Genomic DNA, 16,523 nt, shown 5'->3' with positions numbered 1-16,523 from the left:
CTCTCTCTCTCTCTCTCTCTCTCTCTCTCTCTCACACACACACACACACACACACACACACACACACACCACAAAAGGCAAAAAATGTCCCCTGGAGATGAGAAAACTTCTGACCTTTATTAGTAATCATGCAAAGGCAAAGGGAAGCAACAACGAAACACCCAATATTTAGCAAGCATTTTTAAAGTTTGACATCATCAGGAGTGAGCAGAGATGTGCAGCCATGGGGACATTCATCTATGTCGGATGGTAATGTAACTTGGTTAAAACACTTGGAAATAGGCATAGGCAGGAGTGGTCTGGGCATCTTACATTAACCTGGCAATTTCACTCTTAAATAATTCTACATTCTGACACATGTGGACCAGGGGATACGTTCAAGGATGTTCAGCACAGCGTTATTCATCTTAGCAACAATTGAGAAACAAAAACTATCACCGACAGAATGGATAAGCTGTGACATATTCATACACGTAGATACTTTAAGGCAGTAAAAAAATAAATAAACCACAGCTAAAACAAATTTAATGTTAGTAAATTTCAAGAACGTAATGGTAAGTGAAAGAAACAAGTCATAGAAGGACAAATGCTCCCTAATTCAAAATCAGGGAAAACTAAACATATCTCTTAGGGGAGCATCTACCAGAGGGAAAAATAAAAAGAAGGTTGAGGGGAGTAATTGATACCAAAATTACTTCATTTGGCAACTATTGAGGGTGGAAAGGGCATGCAGCTGGGGCTGGGTAGACAGAAACTGCAAAGGTCCTTATAGTGTCTATTTCTTTTTTTAATGTTTGTTTTTGAGAGAGAGAGCGAGAGCGTGCAAGCAGGGGAGGGGGCAGAGAGAGGAAGACACAACATCCGAAGCGGGCTCTGCACTGACAGCAGAGAGCCCAGTGTGGGGCTCCAAATCATGAACCGTGAGATCATGACCTGAGCCAAAGTCGGACACTCAACTGACTGAGCCACCCAGGTGCCCCTATGTCTTTCTTTTTTTTTTAATTTAAAACAATTTTTTAACATTTATTCATTTTTGAGGGACCGAGAGAGACAGAGAGTGAGTGGGGGAGGGGCAGAGAGAGAGAGATACAGAATCCAAAACAGGCTCCAAGCTCTGAGCTGTCAGCACAGAGCCTGAAGCGGGGCTCGAACTCATGAACCTGCGAGATCATGACCTGAGCCGAAATTGGGTGCTTAACCGACTCAGCCACCCAGGGCTCCCATAATGTCTATTTCTTAATCAAGGTTCTAGACCACAGATATTTGTGTTCTGTTTATGGTTATTCCTCAAGTTTTCCATTATACTGTCTACACTTCTTTATATGCATAATGCATTTCACACACCCCCAATAATAGTACTTAATTTATAGGGTTCTTAAAAGGAGAAACCCAAATTACAATTAGAAAAAGGATAGGCTTTGGCATATTGAAGTTTCCAGTGAACTTCAGAGATGGTTGTGATGAATACAAGGAATCCCAGGACAGAGTGAAAATCACGCTCAATGATGAAATACTGACCTCACACCTGAAAACCTTAACACCTGTTCCACATCCTCAAAACTACATTAGCCACTGGTCATTGGGTTTCTTTTGGGTGTTAGACATAGTGGTGACAGAAAAGTGATCAGGACGCACTGACGTTCCTCAAGTTGCTTAGAATGGAGGAAGGAAGTGATTGTTTAATTTCATAGTCATTTGCATTGCAAAGAGAGTAATCCTCATTCCCTAGGTTACCTACCCAGTTTGGAGAGACTGGAGGAGCTTCCTCACGAATCCTAAATCAGAACCATTCTGTAGGACACCAGCGGCAAAGAACTAGACCAGCACCCAAGGTGGGAAAAAATTTTTTTTGAAGAATTTCGTTTTACCTATTTTCTGGTGTGGTCATCGAAAGCCCTCTTGAGCCAATGGGAAGGGAGTGATTCACTGGCCAATCAAATGGCTCCAGACCCTTTTTCCTGCCAGTTTCAGCTGCTATTCATTAGGACCAACCAGGAAGGCCTGGAGGGGTGAGTTAGCACGTCTTGCTGTGTCTCTTCTTTAAACATTTATTTCTTGCGTTACAGTGTCTTCATATTCTCCTCTTTGTCCTGCTTCTTTTCTTGACGAACCGGAAAGGATTCCTAGTGTCTTTACTCTATGGTCCTGGATTTTGACTCTTTAAGGTCAGTTAAAAAAAAAGACCGTTGTGGTGATGATGTTCGACGTCTCTGTTTTTAAGCATGCTCTATTCAAGTGCCAGGTGTCCAACACTTGTTGGCTCTTGATGCACAACAGAGCCAGGCATCGAGATGGTGTTCCCCCTGTGTTCCCTGTCATCCTCCCTCCATGTATGTCTCTGTTCAAATTTCCCCTGTTAGTAAGGACACCAGGTCCACTGGATTAACAGCTCATTCCACTACAGTATGACCTCTTTTTAACTAATTGCATCTGCAATGACCCTATTTTCTGGGGTGCTGGGAGTTAGGGGCTTCAACGTATGACCTGGGAGGGGGATACAGTTTAACTCCTAATGCATCTAGTATTATTGCATTGGAGACAGAAAAGTTATCTCTGTTGACTTAATGTTGGGGGTAGAGAAGTGTGTGCATGTGCACGCATTTGGGTAGATACTTAATTTTTTTAATGTTTATTTTAGAGAGAAAGCACACACATGCGTTTGAGCAGGGGAGAGACAGAAGATCCAAAGTGGGCTGTCAGTACAGAGCTTGACGCGGGGCTCCAACTCACTAAGTTGTGAGATCATGACCGAGCCAAAGTCCAACACCAACCGACTGAGCCACCCAGACACCCCCTGGGTGGACATTTAAAATCTGACTTGTACCAAATTTGAATGCAACCAGTCCCCTCACTTCCATGGTGCCTGCCCATGTTAAGATTTCAGCCTTTGCTAAGAGGCTGACCTCTGATCTTACAAGCTCTGTCTTCCAGGCATGAAAATTCCAGCTAGTTTCTTGCTTCTTATAGAAGGGCTCAGAGCCAAGTGCCAGCAAGGTTCTTGCCCAGTCAAAGCCACTCTTTAGGTCAGTGGTTCTCAAATTTGGGTGCGTCAGAATCAACTGGAGGCTTTATTTTTTTTTATTTTTTTTTTTAAGATTTTTTTTTTCAACATTTATTTATTTTTGGGACAGAGAGAGACAGAGCATGAACGGGGGAGGGGCAGAGAGAGAGGGAGACACAGAATCGGAAACAGGCTCCAGGCTCCGAGCCATCAGCCCAGAGCCTGACGCGGGGCTCGAACTCCCGGACCGCGAGATCGTGACCTGGCTGAAGTCGGACACTTAACCGACTGCGCCACCCAGGCGCCCCTCAACTGGAGGCTTTAACAGGTGTCTGTACTTCACTCGATTTATTAGGTGTAGGGATGGCATTGCGGATTTACATTTCTACAAATTGCCTGGTGGTGGTGATGTCATTTAGAGAACCACTGCTTTAGAGTCTGTTCCTCTGTGGGTTTCAGGACTCAGATGTGCCTGTGACTCGAGATTTGACCGAAAGTTGGAATACCTAAGTGGCTCAGTCACTTAAGTATCTGACTCTTGGTTTCGGCTCGGGTCATGATCTCATGGTGTGTGGGTTTGAGCCCCGAGTCTGGCTCTGCGCTGTCAGTGTGGGGCCTGCTTAGGATTTCTTTCTGCCCCTCTTCCCCTCAAAATAAATAAATAAATAAACTTAAAAAAAAAGAAAGGAAAACAAGATTTGACCAAAAGCAGGCTTTTTAAAACACCATTGGGCAAAATCTCCCCAGGAAGAAGCCATTGAATCTCCTTGAAAGCCATCTTTTTGTTCTTATATTCTCATTCTGTGTACTAAACAATTTATCCTAATTTTTAGATATTTAATGCTATTAAGATTTAAGTTTTTATCCAAATCACCTGCCTATTTTGGTGGTAAATCCTATCTTAGGGCCACTCATGAGTAAAGTGGTTTTATTTTTTAAGTTTCCATTGTATAGTTTGAGATTTTTGCTGATTTTTTTATTAATGAGATCCAATTTTGTTGTCCTAGGAATGGAGTAGATGGTCTCTCATTTTTTTTTTTCTTTTTATATTAAGACTTGTTTTACAGCCCAGGGCATAAACAATTGTGAGTATTCTGTGTGTGCTTAAAGAGAATGTTTCCTCAAAAAAAAAAAAAAGTTTCCTCATTGTGTAGAGGACTCTATAAATATCCATTAGATGATGTGCTAATTTTTATCTGTTTATATCAACATTAACTATTGGTCCACCTTGGCTACTTTTTTGTTTTCATTTTAGAATAGTTTCACACTTACAAGAAAATGGTAAATACAGTACAGAGAGTTTCTATGGATCCTGTGTCCCGGTTTCCCTCTTGTTAACATCTTCCATTAATATGGTACATTTCTCACAACTAATAACCCCATATTGATGGATTAACATTAGCTAAAGACCATACTTCCTTTGGATTTCCTTTGTTTTTATCTAATTTCGCCTTCTGTGCCAGGATCTCATCTAGGATACTACATGATGCTTAGCTGTTATGTCTCCTTAGGTGCCTCTAAACTATGACACTCTCTTAAAGTCTCCTTGTTTTTGATAATGTTGACAGTTTTGATAAGGTCACATATGTTGTAGAATGTCATTCCCACTGGGTTTGCATGATGTGTATCTCATGATTAAACTGGGGTTTGAGGAAGAATCAAGAGGTAGTGCCATGTTCGTATCCTATGCTATCAGCATAATCTACACTGATGTTAACCTTGATCACCTACCTTAGGTGTGTTAGTTTTCTCCACTGTAAAATTACCTCCCTTTGCCTTTTCTATATTGAACTTTTAAAAGTTATTTAAATCCCAGTTAGTTAACATACGATGTAATATTATTTTCAGGTGTACAATATAGTGATTCAAAACTTCCATATAACAACTGGTGCTCATCACAATGAGAGATTTTAAAATTTATTTTTAATGTTTATTTTTGAGAGAGAGAGACAGAGTCTGAGCAGGGGAGGGACAGAGAGAGAGGGAGACAGAATCTGAAGCCGGCTCTAGGCTCCGCACTGTCAGCACAGAGCCTGATGTGGGGCTTGAACTCATGAACTGCAAGATCATGACCTGAGCAAAAGTCCGACGCTCAACCAACTGAGTCACCCAGGCACCCTTCAATGAGTGATTTTAAAAGAAAGTCAGAAATGTGATACACACACACACAATGGAGTACTGCTCAGTGATCAAAAAAATGAACACTTGCCATTTGCAACATCATGGATAGAACTAGAGGGTATTATGCTAAGTGAAATAAGTCAGAGAAAGACAGGTATTATATGATTTCACTCCTATGTAGAATTTGAGAAACACAACAGATGAACATAGGGGAAGGGAAGGGAAAATCAGATAAAAACACAGAGGGAGACAAACCATAAGAGACTTTTTTTTAAATTTAATGTTTTTATTTATTTTTGAAAGAGATACAGAATGTGAGGCAGGGAGGGGCAGAGAAAGAGAGAGAGGGAGACAGAGAATCTGAAGCAGGCTCCAGGCTCTGAGCTGTCAGCATAGGATCACAGGGTCATGACCTGAGCTGAAGTTGGATGCTTAACCGACTGAGCCACCCAGGAGCCCCAGGAGACTCTTAAATAAAGAGAACAAACTCAGGGTTGCTGAAAGAGAGGTGGGTGGAGGGATGGGTTAAATGGGTAATGGGCACTAAGGAGGGCACTTTTTGGGATGAGCACTGTGTGTCATATATAAGAGATGAATCACTGGGTTCTAATTCTGAAGCCATGACAACACTGTATGTTAACTAACTTAAATTTAAATTTAAAAAAGTCACTACATACATCCTGCACTTAAAAAGTCAGGTTTGGGGGTACCTGGATAGTCTCCACCTCTTGATCTCAGCTCAGGTCTTGATCTTGGAGTCATGAATTTTTTGTGCTAATTTTTATATATTTATATCAACAATAACTACTGGTCCACCTTGACTACTTCTTTTTTTCATTTTAGAATAGTTTCACACTTACAAGAAAATGGTAAATACAGTACAGAGAGTTTCTATGGATCCTGTGTCCCGGTTTCCCTCTTGTTAACATCTTCCATTAATATGGTACATTTCTCACAACTAATAACCCGATATTGATGGTTTCAAGCCCTATATTGGGCTCTGTGCTGGGCATGAGGCCTACTTAAAAAAGTAGAGCTTTACCTCCTATCTCCTTAAAGGAGGATTCATATAAATTATTTGAAATTCTTCTATATGGGATGTTTGTCTTTTCTCCCCATTTATTCAATTATTGGTATGGACTCATGAACACTTATTTATGTGTTGGTTATAATCCAGTAACATTATCTACTTTTTTTGCTGAAACTGTTTGAGCTTTAGATATTAAGAGCTCTTAAAGTTGGCTTCCATGTCCTTTGACCTACACTATAATTTTTGTTTTTGTTTCTGGCATTCCTTATGTTTAGATGCTACAAATGCCCCAAGCTCATCTTTTATATTCCCTGCCCCAGCATCAAGAGGGTATTATGCTAAATGAAATAAGTCAGAGAAAGACAGGTATTATATGATTTCACTCCTATGTAGAATTTGAGAAACACAACAGATGAACATAGGGGAAGGGAAGGGAAAATCAGATAAAAACACAGAGGGAGACAAACCATAAGAGACTTTTTTTAAAATTTAATGTTTTTATTTCTCTGGTTCCCCCAAGGAGCCCTGGTTCTTTTTATTAGAAAATGATCTTAGAAACCAAACTCTGGACACTGAGTATGCTCACTGCTGCTGGGGTATCTGCCACAAAGTGCCACAGACCAGGTAGCTTAAACAACATAAATTATGTTCTCACAGTCTGGATGCCAGAACGTCCAGATCAAGGTCCAGCAGGGGTGGTTTCTAGTGAGCTCTCTGTTCTTGGCTTGTGGATGGCCATCTTCACTCTGTGTCCTCACATATTCAGGGGAGGGGGGCTCTCTGGTGTCCCTTCTAGTATGGCCACTAATTGTATGGCATGAGGTCCCCATTCTTATGACCTTGTTTAACCAAAATTACCTCCATAAAGATCCTATGTCTAAATATAGTCACAGTGGTGGGGGGTTGGGCTTCAACATATGAATGGGGGGGGGGGATACAAACATTCAGTCCATAACAGTCCTCTCAGTGGACATAGCAAGTGAATGTATGGGTGTATAAGAGCCTGTGTGTATATAGAATTTTCTATAAATATTGATCTGCATTATAGAAGCTAAACCTTAAGTGCACAGTGATGTCTCCTGCTCGAATCCAGTATCCCATGGATCATTATAAGCTCTCCTTGGCTTATCTCTAGTATTCTCCTCTAGCTTGGAGGAATCCAGCCCTCTATTTGCTTATTTGTGCAGTCCTGTGATTCATGGTGGCAGTTTTGGGTTGTTAACCTGTGCCCTCATGGCAAACAACCTGAACAACTCAAGAGCAGTGCTTATGTACACTTCCTTTTGTCAATTCCGTCTCATTTCCTAAGTTGCTTAGATCAACACTCTGTGCTCCCATCCCTTTCAGTGAAGTTATATCATACATTGGTAATACAACAAAATGTTTGTAACAGTTGGCTTTCCCTCCTGGGTCTGTAGATATACTAATTTTTTTTTGTTTGTTTGAACACATTAAGGGTCACTTTATGCTGTTGGATTCCATAGGGTTGTTTGTTGTTGTTTTTTTTTTTTCTGAGAGCGAGAGAGAGAGAAAGAGAGAGCACGTAGGAGCAGAGGGAGAGAGAATCTTAAGCAGGCTCTGTGCTCAGTGCAGAACCTGACACAGGGCTCGATATCATGACCTGAGCTGGAATCAAGTTGGATGTTCAACCAACCAAGCCACATAAGCATCCCAGATTCTATAGGTTTTTACAGATGCACAGTGTTATGTATCCACAATCATAGTGTTATACAGAATAGTTTCACTGCCCTAAAAAACCAACCCTAAACCAACCCTAAAAAACCAGCCCTACGTCCTGTGCTGCACGTATTCACCCTCAATCCCATCCCTGAATCTGTGGCAACCACTGATCTACTTACCATCTCTCTAATTTTGCCTTTTCCAGGATGTCCTATAAATGGAATCACACATGTATATCCTTCTCAGACTAGTTTATTTCACTTAGCAACATGCATCTAAGACTTATCCACGTTTTTGCATAGAATTATAGTTTATTCTTATTGCTGAATAGCGTGTTATTGTATGGGTGTACCACAGTTTATTTACCCCTTTGTCTATTGAAGGACATTTTGGTTCCTTCCAGTTTGGGGTGATTATGAATAAAGCTGTATAAGTATTCACATATATTTTGTGTGGAAAAAGTTTTTCAAATCACTTGTGTAAATATCTAGAAATATGTTTGCTCAACTGTATGGTAAGAGTATTAGCCAAACTATCTTCTAAAGTGTCCACAATACCAGCAACAAAGGAGAGGCCCTATTATTTCATATTCTCAACATCAATTGATGTGGTCAGTCTTTTTAATTTTAGCCATTTTAATAGTGCCTGATGGCATCTCATCAGTGTTTTGATTTCATTTTCCTAATGACAAATGATGTTATGCATCTCTTCATATTGTTTTTTTTTAAGTTGGCATGTAGTTGACACACACTGTTAAATTAGTTTCATGTGAACTAGCTCATGTTACATTAGCTCATGTGATGCTATGCTCACCCCAAGTGTGGCTACCATCTGTCACCAGACAATGCTACTATAATCCCGTTGACTAAATTCCCTATGCTATACCTTTCGTTCCCCTGCCTTACTCATTCCATAACTGGAATCTTGTTCCTACCACTCCTCTTCACCCATTTTACCAGTCTCCCATACCTTCCCCTCCAGCAGCTATCAGTTTGTTCTGTGTTTATGGGTCTCTGTAGACCCACCTATGAGTAAAATCCTATGGTGTGTCTTTCTCTGTCAGACTTATTTCACTTAGCATAATACCCTCTGGGTCTATCCATGTCCTTGCATAGGGCAAGATTTCATTTTTTTTTAATGGCTGATATATTACACTGTATGTGTGTGTGTGTGTGTGTGTGTGTGTGTGTGTGTATACACATACATACAACATCTTTATTCATCTATCGATGGATACTTGGGTTGCTTCCATATCTTGGCTATTGTAAATAATGCTGCAATAAACATAAAGGTGCATATATCTTTTCAAATTAGTGTTTTTGTTTTCTTTGAGTAAATACCAGGTAGTAGAATTGTTGGATCATATGCTAGCTTTTTTTAATAATTTAGATATCCATAAATTGAGATATAATTGACATACAATGTTGTTTTAGATATACAACATACATTTTTAGATATAAAACATAATAATTTGATATATGTATACTTTATGAAATTATTTCTACAATAAGTTTAGTTAACATCATTTACCTAACATAGTTACAACTTTTTTCTTGTGATGAGAATTTTTAAGACTTACTCTCTTAGCACCTTTCAAATATACAATCCATATTTGTTAACAATAGTCCCCATGCTGTACATTATAAGTGAAATATATCAGAAAGAGACAAATACTCTGATATCATTTATGTAGAATCTTTAAAAAGTGCTAATATATGGTATTTTTTTAAAAATTTTTTGAGGAACCTCCATACTCTTTTCCATAGTGGTTGCACCAGTTTACATTCCCACCAACGATGCGCGAAGGGTTCCTTTTCCTCCACATCCTCGCCAATGCTTATTATGTCTTGTCTTTTTGATTCTAGCCATTCTGACTGTTGTAAGGTGATATTGTAGTTTTGATTTACATTTCTCTCATGATTAGGGATTTTGAGTATCTTTTTATGAATCTGTTGACCATCTGTATGTTTGGGGAAAATGTCTTTCCAGTTCCTCTGCTCACTTTTTAAATTGTATTGTTTTTGGTGTTAAGTTGTCTAAGTTTCTTATATATTTTAGATATCAACCCCTTATTGGATATACTGTTTGCAAATATCTTCTCTCATTCGGTAGGTTGTCTTTTTGTTTTGCTGATGGTTTCCTTCACTGTGCAAAAGGTTTTTATTTTGATGCAGTCCCAGTAGTTTAATTTTGCTCTTTGTTTACCATGCCTGAGGAGACATATCTAGAAAAACATTGTTATGGCCACATCAAAGAAATTACTGCCTATGCTCTTCTAGGAGTTTTATGGTATAAAGTCTTACATTTAAGTCTTTAATCCATTTTGAGTTTATTTTTGTATATGGTGCAAGTAAGTCATCCAGTTTCATTCTTTTGCATGTAGCTGTCAAGTTTTCCCAGCACCATTTGTGGAAGAAACTGTCTTTTCCCCATTGAATATTCTTGCCTCCTTTGTCATAGACCAATTGACCATATAAGTGGGTTTATTTTGGGGCTGTCTATTCTGTTCTATTGATCTATTTTTGTGCCAGTACCATACAATTTTGGTTACTGCAGCTTTGTAGTATATACCTTGAAATCTGGGATTGTGATACCTCCAGATTTGTTCTTCTTTCTTTTTTTTTATGTTTTTTTTTATTTATTTTTGAGACAGAGAGAGACAGAGCATGAGCAGGGAAGGGGCAGAGAAAGAGAGGGAGACACAGAATCCGAAGCAGGCTCCAGGCTCCAAGCTGTCAGCACAGAGCCTGACGCGGGACTCAAACCCATGAACCGTGAGATCATGACCCGAGCCAAAGCCGGACGCCCAACCGACTGAGCCACCCAGGCGCCCCTGTTCTTTCTTAAGATTTCTTTGGTTATTGGGGGTCTTTTGTGATTCCATACAAATTTTAGGATTAATCTAGTCCCATGAAAAATGTTGGTATTTTGATAGGGATTGCATTGAATCTGTAGATTGCTTTGGGTGGTATAGACATTTTTAATAATAATTCTTCCAATCAATGAGAATAGAATATCTTTCCATTTGTTTTTGTCATCTTCAATTTATCTCATCAATGTTTTAGTTTTCAGAGTACAGGTCTTTCACTTCTTGGGTTAAGTTGATTTCTAGGTATTTTATTCTTTTGGGGGCAATTGTAAATGGGATTGTTTTCTTGATTTCTCTTTCTGCTACTTCATTAGCAGTATACAGAAATGCAACAGATTTCTGTACATTAATTTTGTATCTTGCAACTTGACTGCATTCATTTATTCTAATAGGGCTTTTTTTTCCTTTGTGGAGTCTTTAGAATTGTCTATACATAGTATCATGTCCTCTGCAAATAGTGACAGTTTAAGTTCTTCCCTACCAATTTGAATGCCTTGTATTTCATGTCTGATTACTATGGCTAGGACTTCCAGTAGGGAAAACTGTTTTTCACTATTGAGTGTGGTGTTAGCTATGGGTTTTTTATATATGGTCTTTATTGTGTTGAGGTATGTCCCCTCTAAACTCACTTTGTTGAGAGTTTTTATCATAAATGTTGAATTTTGTCAGATGATTTTTATTTTTTTTCTTTTAATTTTTTTACATGTTTGTTTATTTTTTGTGAGAGAGATTGACAGAGTGTGAGCAGGGGAGGGGCAGAGAAAGAGAGGAAGACACAGAATCTGAAGTAGGCTCCAGCCTCTGAGCTCCAGCACAGAGGCTGGTGCAGGGCTCAAACCCACCAACCATGAGATCATGACCTGAGCCAAAGTCAGACGCTCAACCAACTGAGCCACCCAGGTACCCCTCTTTTTTATTTTTTAATGTTAATTTATTTTTGAGAGAGACAGAGTGTGAGTGGGGGAGGGGCAGACAGAGGGAGACAGAATCTGAAGCAGGTTCCAGGCTCTGAGCTGTCAGCGCAGAGCTCAATTGTCAGATGCTTTTTCTTTTTTTTTTTTTAATTTTTTTTTCAATGTTTATTTATTTTTGGGACAGAGAGAGACAGAGCATGAACGGGGGAGGGGCAGAGAGAGAGGGAGACACAGAATCGGAAACAGGCTCCAGGCTCTGAGCCATCAGCCCAGAGCCTGACGCGGGGCTCGAACTCACGGACCGCGAGATCGTGACCTGGCTGAAGTCGGACGCTTAACCGACGGCGCCACCCAGGCGCCCCGTCAGATGCTTTTTCTACATCTATTGAGATAATCATAATTTTTATCCTTTGTTTTATTAGTGTGGTATATCACATTGATTTGCTAATATTGAAACATCCTGTATCCCTGGAATAAATCCCACTTGGTTGTACTGAGTGAGCCTTTTTAATGTAGTGTTGAATGCAGTTTGCTATTATTTTGTTGGAAATTTTTGCATCTATGTTCATCAGGGATATTATATTATAGTTCTTTTGTATGTGTGTATGGCACTTTGCCTGATTTTTGGCATCAGGGTAATGCTGGTCTTGTAAAATGTATTTGGAAGCTTTCCTTCCTCTTTTGTTTTTTAGAATAGTCTGAGGAGAATAGGTGTTAACTTTTCCTTAATTGTTTGGTAGAATTCACTTGCCAATCCATCTGGTCCTGGACTTTTGTTCATTGGAAGTTTCTTATTGCTGATTCAGTTTCATTACTAGTCATTGAGCTCTTCAGATTTTCTATTCCTGATTCAGGTTTGGAGGATTGTATGTTTCTAGGAATTTATCCATTTCTTCCATGTTGCCAACTTTGTTGGCATATAATGTGGTGTTAGTTGTTACTTCTTTCACTTCTTTTTTTTACGTTTATTTTTGAGAGAGAGAGACAGACAGACAGAGACAAAGTGTGAACAGGGGAGAGGCAGGGAGAGAGGGAGACACGGAATCTGAAGCAGGCTCCAGCCTCTGAGCTGTCAGCACAGAGCCCAACATGGGCATCAAACCCACAAATCATGAGATCATGACCTGAGCTGAGGTCAGACACTCAACTGACTGAGCCACCCAGGTGCCCCTTCTTTGATTTCTGATTTTATTTGGATCCTCTTTTTCCTTGATGAGTCTGGCTACAGGTCTGTCAATTTTTTTTTCAAAGTACCTTCTGGATTCATTGATCTTCTCTGCCATTTGTGTATCCTCCTTGGTGAAGTATCTGTTCAGATCTTCTACCTTTTTTTAATTGAGTTTAATTTCTTGTTGAATTTTAAGAGCCCTTTGTATATTCTCGATAGAAATATTTTATCAGGTATGTAATTTTAATAATTTTTCCCCAGTCTGTAGCTTGTCTTTTCCTTACCTTAACAAGATTTTCTCAGAACAAAGGAAAGTCCAGCTTATCATTTTTCTTTTGTGGATCAGGCTTTTTATACTGTATTGGAAAAACTCTTGATCAAACACAATGTCCTATAGATTTTCTTCTATCTTTTCTTCCAGGATTTTATAGTTTTGAATTTTACATTTAGGTCTGTAATTCATTTGGACTTGATTTCTGTATAAGATCTGAGATCTGAATCTACTTTTTTTTTTTTTCCCATATAGACTTCCAGTTGTCCCAGCACCGGTCGTTGAAAAAAAAAAAAAGTCCTTTCTGCACTGTGCCTTTGTCAAAAAATCAACTGACTGTTTTTGTGTGGGCATGCCTTCTCTACTATCTACTGAGAGATACGTAATTTCTCACTGCTTGTAAGTCTTTATTTGCATTGAAATTCAGGATATATCAGGTGAATATAGGTTAAGATTGTCATATCTTATGAAATAATTGTTCCATTTTTTATTAGGTAAAGATATCACTATCTGTCATCTTGATTTTTGCCTTAAAGTTGAACTCATCAGGTACCGTAACTATGTAAGCCTTAATTGGGACATATTTGGCTTATTTAATTTTTTTCAACTGGTTTATGCCAGGTATCTATATCTTCATCAGGAGTCCTTTCCTGGATACTAACATTGGATATGTTTTATCATGTATCTCCACCAGGCATTGTCAGAATTAGGGTTAGAAAAAATTCTTCCAAGGATTATTTCTTACTTATGCTGAATTTTATTGTCATCCTTCTCATGATCATTTCAATAAAAAGGTGAGAAGAGATGAGTCTGGTCTAAAGAACTTCCTGCCCTCATCCCCATTCCCCCCAAAACTAGCAAGGTACTATACAAAAACTTAGTTACAATTGATTTTTTTTCTTATAGCTTGGTACTGCCCTGAATTTTTCACAGGTTCCATATATTTCTTGTTACTGGTAATTCTCTCTTTGAAGATTGACATCTCTGTCCTGGTCAAGATGGCGTCGTCTTTCTTTTCTGATTTTGGCCTGATGTGGTACCTGGAGGAGCTCAAAAAGGATGAGTTCAGAAAATTTAAGGAGCTCCTAAAACAGGAGCCTCTGAAGCTTGGACTCAAGATAATTCCCTGGACTGAAGTAAAGAAGGCAACACGGGAAGATCTTGCAAACCTGCTGATGAGGCATTACAAGGAACAGCAAGCATGGAATGTGACTTTCAGCGTCTTTAACAAGATCAATAGAAAAGATCTCTGTGAGAAGGCAAAGAAAGAGATCACAGGTGAGAGGGTCTGGGGTTGTGGGATGAGGACAGGTTCCTCATAATGAAAATTATGCCATGATGCTGATAAACGTTCTCTACATGTCTACCTACAGCAGGGCCAGAATCTATGATGGGACAGTGTTACCCTTGTAGATAGAAAGTAACTTAATTAGGACCTCATGGTTAGACGTGGTAAAATGTGGGTGGATATCCTGTCCTAACCTGTACTGCACTTCTGTCTGGATTACCTGTAATTTTGCCCTTGGCAGAGAACTTGTGTCCAAGCAGAAACTCCAAGGTGATATTGTACTGTAGGAACTATAGCTTTGACCCATTAGCAATGACACCATCTGCTATGGGTGGTCCACTGAGCTGACGGTAACTGGCGTGGTAGTGTGTTTATTCAAGACTGCATAGAGTGCCAGTGTTCAGTGAGATTTCGAAATCATTGCCACATACGTGTGTGTTTTAATATTTAGCAAGCAATAGTTCATGTTGGAAAATCTGTGACCTATAAGCAGTATCATCTTAAGGGCCAATATTTTTTTGGAGGGAAGCGTGTCTTTTGTTCAGAACTTTATTGAATTGTGGACCATTTGACACCCTCATCTGCCCAAATATCAGCCCTTCTTGTGACCTCTGAGTTTCCACTACCACCGTCTGTATTTGTGTGTATCCTATTCACATATGATGTGGGGTCTTGGCAACTTCATTACATCTTTATAGTAGCCCCATTGGAACATTTAGATATTGGAATACATTCCATTTTACTGTAAGTTTTACTTCATTTTTATAATTACAGTTAGGATATCATGTTGACTGTTTAATTACATTTGTGGGAAAGTTAAATGAGGCACAAATGTCCTTTCAGATTAGTTTTGTTTTGTTTTGTTTTTAGACAGAACACAGCACACACTGTGTGCTGTGAGAGAGGGGGAGAGAGAAAGAGAAAATGAGAATCTTTTTTTTTCACTAAATGAAATTTATTGTCAAATTGGTTTCCATACAACACCCAGTGCTCATCCCAAAGGGTGTCCTCCTCAATACCCATCACCCACCCTCCCACCTCCCTCCTACCTCCCTCTTATGCTTTGGCTCTCTCCCACTCTAACCTCTTTTTTTTTTTTTTTGAAAGTGAGAATCTTAAGCAGGCTCCACACTCAGCATGGAGCTCAATGTGAGGCTTGATCCCACAACCTTGGGATCATGACCTGAGCCGAAATCAAGAGTTAGACACTGAACCAACCAAGCCAATCAGATGCGCCATGTCCGTTCAGATTAGAAAAGATAAAACACAAGATTACTCAAAAGGGAGGGCATTGGGTCTAATAAGATGGAGAACCACTTAATCTCTAGTGGGACACTGATGGTACAGTCTTGACTTGGCACCATGTGGCAATCCTATACCCATTCTCAAACCATATCAGAGATGAGGAGCTACAGCAGAGTCCATGGACCAACAGAGGTTCACACCTGAGATCTTCTGCCCGCCAATCCCATGCACTCCCAGGACCCAGACCAGAGGGGGTAGAATAAAGCAAAATAGTTCTGGAGATCCTGTGGACTCCTGTTTTAATTGCCTCCTTTTTATACCCTGCTGGTGGGGGAAGGATTCCCACCTTTAGGTTATGAAGATGACTAAACCCGTAATCCCCAACACTGTACAGGTGAAGTCAACAGCAGTGTTTCAGCACATAGACTCACAGCCACATATAGTCAAAACACACCACATGGGGCCCCATGATGACTGCACTTAGAAACAGAGTGAACAACCAGGGGTGTGGCAGGCAGTTTGTGGTATTGAAAGAGTGGGTGTGCCCTGAATCCCTGGAGGATGTGAATGTGAATAATTCTATGACTCTCAGGGAACTGAAACCCACTACTCAGGGATAAACATGAATTATGCCTGATTCCTTAATAAACAGATTATTTAGCTAGGGGACCATATCTGTGGGCACAAAGTAGGGAGGGGGACTTAAGTTTAGGACATTCCAGTCTTTTCCTCCACAACTTTACCACATATCAAGGCAAGACATAATACTGCATCTTAATTTAAGGTCTGACACCTGAGCTCCTTGCACAAAATTGTCAAGTGATGGAGGACCATGCTGGAGAGGCAAATGCCAGGCAGGTGCTCCCTCTAAGGGTTAAACTGGTGGGTGACCTCTTGCCCATGGCCATGGCGCCAGAGGCTGTGGTCATAGAGAGT

The sequence above is a fragment of the Prionailurus viverrinus genome, chromosome E2, assembly GCF_022837055.1.
Source record: "Prionailurus viverrinus isolate Anna chromosome E2, UM_Priviv_1.0, whole genome shotgun sequence".
NCBI classification, from domain to species: Eukaryota; Metazoa; Chordata; class Mammalia; order Carnivora; family Felidae; genus Prionailurus; species Prionailurus viverrinus.
The sequence above is the reverse complement of the archived record's forward strand: the minus strand, read 5'-3'. Positions refer to the sequence as shown.